The 6,506-nt window shown below is 39.5% G+C and overlaps 1 pseudogene; it reads right to left on the bottom strand.

Moving 5' to 3' along the window:
* Window positions 1–2,888: 2,888 nt before the first annotated feature.
* Window positions 2,889–5,050, bottom strand: LOC137767151 (mirror-image polydactyly gene 1 protein-like; annotated as a pseudogene).
* Between the last annotated feature and the right edge of the window lie 1,456 nt (window positions 5,051–6,506).

Raw genomic sequence — 6,506 nt, 5'->3', positions numbered from 1 at the left:
TTCCTAAAGAAACAAGGTTTAAGTTGTGTTTGAGCAGCAGTATCTCATATTTTCATAGTGCCTTTCTTCTGCAAATTTAAAATGGTTAAGTGTTATTTATTTCACTAATTCTCACACTAAGATAGGGGTAGGGGCTTCAGATTAGGAACTATTCATTAAATTGACGACACTGAAAAGTAAGTGACAAAGTTTACTAGGGTTTCATTTTTAGACAAGAGAGGGACAATGTAGGGTCCTGTATATTACACGTCACTAGACATAACCTTAGTAATTACAGGTTTGGATTCTGCCAGCTTCCTGACATCCTACAGTGCGTAGAATGAGAATTGGCAAGCACTATTACTGAAGATAATGTGAAGGGGAAGGATAGAAAGAAGGGTAGAGAATAGGTTTTTGTTTGTTGTTTGTTTTTAAATATGATATTAAACAAGGATCCACGTGAAACCAAAATTTTTCTCTCCTAATCTTACCTTGACCTGATGCTTTGGGCTTCTGTTATTCCTAAACTTTCCTCATCTATGCTTCTTTTCCTAATAACTGAATTTCTAGTGCCTGGGAAAGAAATATTATTGTCTTTTAGGAAGTAGTCCCTAAATTTGTCTTCATAATCTTTTAGCACATTTTCTTACTACACTAAGTAGCATTCAAATTACTGTGGCCCCTTTCCTCTAGGGTTTCGGTTCAGTTAAACAGTAGTGCTTACTAGGGGCCAGGTAACATGCTGGTCACGGGTATTTGACAGTGATTAAGGTAAAAGAGGTTCCCACAAGCAGACTTTACAGTCTAGCAAGGGGTTTCCATTGATTTAACTTGTACTCAGCTACTTTATCACTAATGCTAGTGGGACACAGGCAACTTGATCATTATTAGCTTATTAAGTTGCAATCTGATGGCAGCAATGGATGACTCTGGGACTAAGGAACTGTTTCATTGCAGGGTAGTGCTGCTAAGTGGCAATGGTCTTAACAGAAATAACAAAACCCTGCAATTTCCTGTCCCTGAGAAGCCATCTGACTGCTTCATATGTGTTGCAGAGAAACAGAGGACGTGTGCATGAGATAAACCCAGATTTGCTGCCAGGATTGATTGCCAGAGTCAAGGACTTTTACCAGATAGTCCTTTGGTTCTGTAAACAAGCCTTCCCAGGATGGTAGGATATTTTTCTTATTCCTATTTTTTCCTTTTTAGTTGACCGGCCCTTTCATTTTAATTTTTTACGCTGAAAAATTTCAAATATATACAAAGTAGAAAAAACAATAATGAGTACCCAGCTGCAATAATAGTTAACATTTTGTCAATCATTTATACAGCAGTATGCATTTCCAACAAATGGCCTTTCTTTTTTATATAATCATATTGTCATTATTACAACTATGGAAAGTAGCAGTAATTCCTTAATATCATCTAATACTCATTCCATATTTAAATTTCCCCAGTTGTTTCAAAAATTTCTTTGTATTGCTAGTTTGAGTCAGGATTCAAACAAGAGCTATAGGGGCTTCCCTGGTGGCACAGTGGTTAAGAATCCACCTGTCAATGCAGGGGACACGGGTTCAATCCCTGGTCCAGGAAGATCCCACATGCCGCAGAGCAACTAATCCCGTGCGCCACAACTACTGGAGCCCGCGCACCGAGAGAAGCCACCGCAATGAAAAGCCACCGCAATGAGAAGCCCATGCACCGCAACGAAGAGTAGCCCCCGCTCACCGCAACTAGAGAAAGCCTGCATGCAGCAACGAAGACCCAACGCAGCCAAAAATAAATAAATAAAATAAATAAATTTATAAAAACACAAAACAAACAAGAGCTATACATTGCTTGTGGTTGGGTCTCTTAAATTCTTTTAATCTATAACAGTCCCTCCACCTCCCATGATACTTGTTGAAGAAACCCAGTCTTTTGTCCTACAGAACGTCTCACATCCTGGGTTTCACTGACCACTTCGTGTGGTGTCTTTTAGCTTCCCTTCTCTCACATTTATTTTTTATTTTATAATTTTTTTGATAAGTCATTTTTATTATACATTATAAAAGTAGTGTTCCATAACACATTGGAACAACGTTTTTTTAAACTGGTTTTCACCACAGACAGTTTGAGAAGCACTGATTTGGATGACTTGCTTCTCATCTGTACCACTGTGATTTGACAACAAAGGTTACTTTCCCACATTAAAAAAATTTTTTTCTTGCCAATATTCTAGACAAAAGCAAGAATCACCCATACAGCACTCTAGCCTCACAATTTCTTGACTCATTTATTCCAATAAAATACACCTTCAAACAATAACCCTAGCCATATCTTGTCCTTAGTCCTCTTTAATCCTTAACTGTGAAACTCTGCTCTTGGATCACAAACTTTCATTCTCCTACCTTCTTACTAAAACTGCTCTTTACTGTTCCGACTGGAATAAACACTTTGCCTGGATATGGACTTGCTTCCCTGAATGCAATGCTTGTGCAAAAACAGCCATCCATGGACTTATAGAATGCCTTACATATCACCATGAGATTCCACACAGCATTGTTCTGATCAAGGAACTCACTTCATAGCACATGAAGTGTGGCAATGGGCTCATGCTTATGAACACTGATCTTACCAAGTTCCGCATCATCCTGACACAGCTAGCTTGATAAAACAGTGGAATGGATTTTTGAAGACTTGATTATAGTGCCAGATATGTGGCAATACCTGGTGGGGCTAGGACAAGGTTCTCCATGACAGTGTATATGCTCTAAACCAGAATCCAGTATATGGTACTTTTTCATCTACAGCCAATATTCACGGGTCCAGGAATCAAGGGGTTGAAATGGGAGTGGCTTCATTCATTATTATCCAGAGTGATCCAATACTAAGATTTTTGCTTCCCATCTCTGCAAACTGAGATTCTGCTAATCCAGAGGTCTTATTAGTTCCAAAGGGAGAAAAACTTCCACCTGAGACAGAGCAGCATCCCGTTCTTCAATCATTGCATTCATTTCTTCTGCAGTTATTCTCTTTTTACATTCCTTGGACTTGTAGATTCTATCCACAATTATAGCTCCATTCTTCTGAATAGCTATCCCTGTGTCTGCACTGTTTATTCTGTTCAGTAATTCCTGTAATGTCATGTCATTTTCTTCAGGGTTAATATTTTCTAGCAGTTTTAGAGACATTTCCATATGCTTGGCTCGTGCAATTGCTTCATTTCTCTCCCCATTGGCTAACTGCTGTCGAGACATAATAGCTTCATCATGTTCCCTCTGCAAAATACACCTCTTCAACCAGAGCTGCTGTTTTTTCAGCAATTTGAGCTTCTGTTGCTTTTTCTTGGAGTTCCAGTTTAAGCTTTAGTTTTCTCTGTTCTTTATCTTCTTTAGTCAGTTTTTCTTAAAGTTTTTTATTGCTTGCTTTGAGAATGTCCAATTCTTTTAGAAGCAATGCTATTGTCTCCTCTTTAAGTCTGAAGTAACTTGACAAGGAATCATACATTTGTAATGCAAATCATTATTTCTATGTTCCATAATATTGGATTTTTCTGTGGTGCAGTGAGCTGTCTTATCACCTAGATGAGGACTGATGACTTGAAAATTCCTTGATTTCTGCTCTGGCAGTTCTATGCCCTCATATGTAGCTTCATTAACTAATTCATTGGATTTCTGTTGCATGCTTCCCTTAGAATTCACAGGCAGTTGCTCATCTGGCTGTGTACTTTTATTTCTCCCAGTGGTCTCTTGTTCAAGATAACTATGGGTTATGTCTGGACTAATGCAGCACTGTCCTGGTGTTAAAATATACTGGTTGATTATAAAATACAGGCAATGAAGGTTTCTTTCACAGCTGGATGGAAGAACAATAACAACCACCACTTATCTAGGCCCTTTTGACCAGTCGTCCATTTGTACTTCTGTTCTTCTTTGCTCTGGCAAGGTCTCTGGGTTTTGCGCCAAGATTTGAAGCTTTGTACAGCATGGCTCAGTGTGCCTCAAGAAGCACCGCATTCTTTGCCGAAACTTACAAGTGTGAGACCTGAGATGCGCCCCGCACCGCCCCAGGAGCCGACTGCGCACTCGCCCAGAGCTTCTCAGGCCCCACGCGCAGGCACCACGTCCACCAACCGACGCTCACTCGGAGCCTCCCTGCCCGCCTGGGGCTCCTCTGCGCGGGGAAGTGCGCTCGCCTGCGAAAATTCCCGCGGGCCACAACGGGAGAGCGAGCCAGCCACCGGTGGCGCGCGGGGCCCACGGGGAGCAGAGGCCTGTCACATTTAATGTTAACTCTTGTTCGTATTTTCCTACTTTTCTAAAGTATGTGCTATTAGAAATTAAAACAAAAATACTCCGGTGACAGTGAACGAATTTAATGCACAGGCAGGAGTGGGGGAGACAGATCAGTTAGGAGATAGATTAACCACTCTTCAGGAGAAATCTGAGCTAGGATAACAATTTGAGAGAGCTACCAGCGTATAAATGGTAACTGAAATTGGGGGAGGGGAATGGATGAGATCATTCATGGAAAATGGGGTCCAAGATGGAACCTTGGAGAAGCCTAATATAAAGATGTGGGCAGAGGAAGAGGATGCTGCGAAATAGGCTGAGAAGTAGTCAGAGATTTACAGAGAAGTAGTCATCACAAGAGCTGAGGGCAGTTTCAAGGTGGAAGGATTGCTCAGTGGATGATGCATTTATAAAACATACATAAATGAATATTTATAAAGCGGGTCATTTTATATTCAGTAGGGCTTGTTAAAATTAACCTATACATTTACCCTAAGGAAATAACCAGATAGTGCATTTTGGAAGACAAGGAGTTTGGACTTATTTGGGGAGCAACGAACTAAAGGTTGTTGGCAGTGACAAAAATTAATGACAACCCTTAACAGTTTTGGTGAAACTGAGTTCCAAAATCTAAGAAGTTCCACATTTCTGTGAAATCTTTCCAGACAGAATTTAAAAATTCAACCTATTTGTATTTGTTTTTGTAAGCATCTACTGTGTGCTTACCACTACACCCTCACAAGCAAGATACAATAGTATGTACATGTGACATGATCTCTATCCTTTCCATTTACCATTGTCACCATACTCACCATTCCTCACTCAGTCTGGTTGTTTGATCATAGAATTCACTGATGAGTTATGACACAGATGCCCTCTCTATGCCTCAGTTTCCTTCTCTTTAAAGCCATGGTTTGATGAGGTCAATGGTTTGCATCAGAATCACCAGGAGCGCTTGTTGAACACAGATTGCTGGTTCCACTCCTAGTTTGATTCAGTAGGGAGTGGAGAACTTGCATTTCTGGAGAGGTAAGTTGCTATTCCGGGAACCATACTCTGAGAACCCTTTTACTTTCTCCAGCTCTAAAAGTCTATGATCCCTTAGCAAAACTGCATTACCTATGCTCACTAATGGATTTAACACTCTCCGTTATTCACCAGAGCCTAAGAGGATGTTGTGGAATATGTAGTTATTATTTGCCTTAAAAAAATTTTTTTTTTTACTGGAATATAGTTGACTTAGAATGTTGTGTTAGTTTCAGGTGTACAGCAAAGTGAATAAGTTATACATATACATAGATCCATTCTTTTTCAGATTCTTTTCCCATGTATGTTATTACAGAATATTGAGTAGAGTCCCCTGTGCTATACAGTAGGTCCTTATTAGTTATCTATTTTATATATAGTAGTGTGTATATGTTAATCCCAAGCTCCTAATTTATCACTTCCCCCCCGCCCCCCGTTTCCCCTCTGGCAACCATAAGTTTGATTTCGAGATCTGTGAGTCTGTTTCTGTTTTGTAAATAAGTTCATATGTATCACTTTTTTATTAGATTCCACATATAAGTGATATCATATGATATTTGTCTTTCTCTGTCTGACTTACTTCACTTAGTATGATAATCTCTAGGTCCATTCATGTTGCTGCAAATGGCATTATTTCATTCTTTTTTATAGCTGAGTAATATTCCACTGTACGTATGTACCACATCTTCTTTACCCATTCCTCTGTCAATGGACATTTACGTTGCTTCCACATCTTGGCTATTGTAAATAGTGCTGCAATGAACATTGGGGTGCATGTATCTTTTTGAATTATGGTTTTCTCCAGATATATGCCTAGGAGTAGGATTGCTGGATCATATGGTAGTTCTCTATTTAGTTTTTAAGGAACCTCCATACTGTTTTGTTCTCCATAATGGTTGTATCAATTTACATTCCCAACAGTGTAGGAGGGTTCCCTTTTCTCCACACCTTCTCCAGCATTTATTGCTTGTAGGTTTTTGGATGATGGCCATTCTGACTGGTGTGAGGTGATACCTCATTGCAGTTTTGATATGCATTTCTCTAATAATTAGTGATGTTGAGCATCTTTTCATGTGCTTTTTGGCCATCTGTATGTCTTCTTTGGAGAAATGCCTATTTAAATCTGCCCATTTTTTGATAGGATTGTTTGTTTTTTTGACATTGAGCTGCATGAGCTGTTCGTATATTTTGGAGATTAATCCCTTGTCAGTTGCTTTGCAAATATTT

This window comes from Eschrichtius robustus, chromosome 7 (genome assembly GCF_028021215.1).
Source record: "Eschrichtius robustus isolate mEscRob2 chromosome 7, mEscRob2.pri, whole genome shotgun sequence".
Classification (NCBI taxonomy): domain Eukaryota; kingdom Metazoa; phylum Chordata; class Mammalia; order Artiodactyla; family Eschrichtiidae; genus Eschrichtius; species Eschrichtius robustus.
This window is presented reverse-complemented; position numbering and strand designations above follow the sequence as displayed.